This window comes from Eptesicus fuscus, chromosome 21 (genome assembly GCF_027574615.1).
Source record: "Eptesicus fuscus isolate TK198812 chromosome 21, DD_ASM_mEF_20220401, whole genome shotgun sequence".
Classification (NCBI taxonomy): domain Eukaryota; kingdom Metazoa; phylum Chordata; class Mammalia; order Chiroptera; family Vespertilionidae; genus Eptesicus; species Eptesicus fuscus.
Window position 1 is genome coordinate 43,181,471 of NC_072493.1, and position 1,273 is coordinate 43,182,743.

Here is a 1,273-nt window from a genome sequence, read left to right on the forward strand (position 1 = left end):
CTCGCCCTTCCTCTTTGAAATCAATAAAAATATTTTTTTAAAAAAATTTAATGACAAGAAAATGATTTGGAGCCAGGAAGAATTGGAGGCTGCAGAGTGGTGAAATCAAGATAGAGAGGTGGGCAAGAGCCCATGAAGGGTTTGGACACCAGCACGAACTTTACTCCTAAGTGCCCAAGAAAGGGCTGCGAGCAGAGAAGGGACAAAATCAACTCGGAGTGGGAAAGAGACCCGAGCCTGCATAGGGGATGAGGAATGAAGTGAGGCTGAGGCAGGCGGGGGGGAGAAGGCTGGGGCTGGGGCCCAGGTGGGAGAGGACGAGGTCTGAGCTGGGTCTGGTGTGTGGGTGGAACTGACAGGCTGTGAAGGCAGAGGAAGAGGGAAGGACAAGGACAGTACCTCACCCAGTGACTAATAGACTATGAAGCCATTCCCAAGATGAGGAACCTATGAGAAGGAGCTCATAGAGGATGGGGTGGGTGTCAGGGTTCCAAGAGGTGGCTGGAGCCCTGAGCTTTCAGTCTGGAAATGGAGGTCTGGGTGTTACCCGCTTGGCGATCTAGGGAGGAAGTAGAGGGTGGGAAGGGTACAGGCCAGGACCCAGCCCTCCAGCACGCAGAATGAGGCCACTCAGTGTCTAGAAGAGGGCCTGGCATATGGTCACTGCTTGTACGATTGTAACTCCATTTCTCCATCAGCAGAGTGGAAAGGTTTAGACTGAAGTTGCACAGGTTTGGGTTCCAGCTATCCTGTGCTTTGTTAGCGCTGGCAACTTGGGAAATTAGTCCTGACTTTCAGAGTCTTGTTTGTAACATTGGGCCAACTCTGGATGATTTTGAAGATTACAGTTATTCAGTATTTCAACTACGTAGAAATAGACACACCTCATGGCCCAAAGGGTAATTACGGGCGTGGTGCAAATTATGGGAGAGCTTGCCAATCACCAAGAGTCCGCCCCGCCCCCTTCCCGTTGGCGGCCACGCCCAGCTTCACCCCTTTCGCGAGACCAATCACAGTGCGGTCCGCGCGAGCTGCGCCGGGGCACGCAGTTCGGCGCCCTCGGCGTCTGGGAAGTAGGAGGTTGTCAGTCACCTTGAGGGGCAGGGCTGAGGGGCTGGCCGAGGCTCCAGAAGGGCAGGTTCTGATTGGCTGCTTTCTCGCTTCCCGGGCCGCCCAGGTCTCTCCCCGCCCCCGCCCATGACTCCGGGAGCCTGACGACTGGTTCTCCTCTTTTCCCGCCCCAACCTGTCGCTCTGATGGTCTCCCCGAAGGA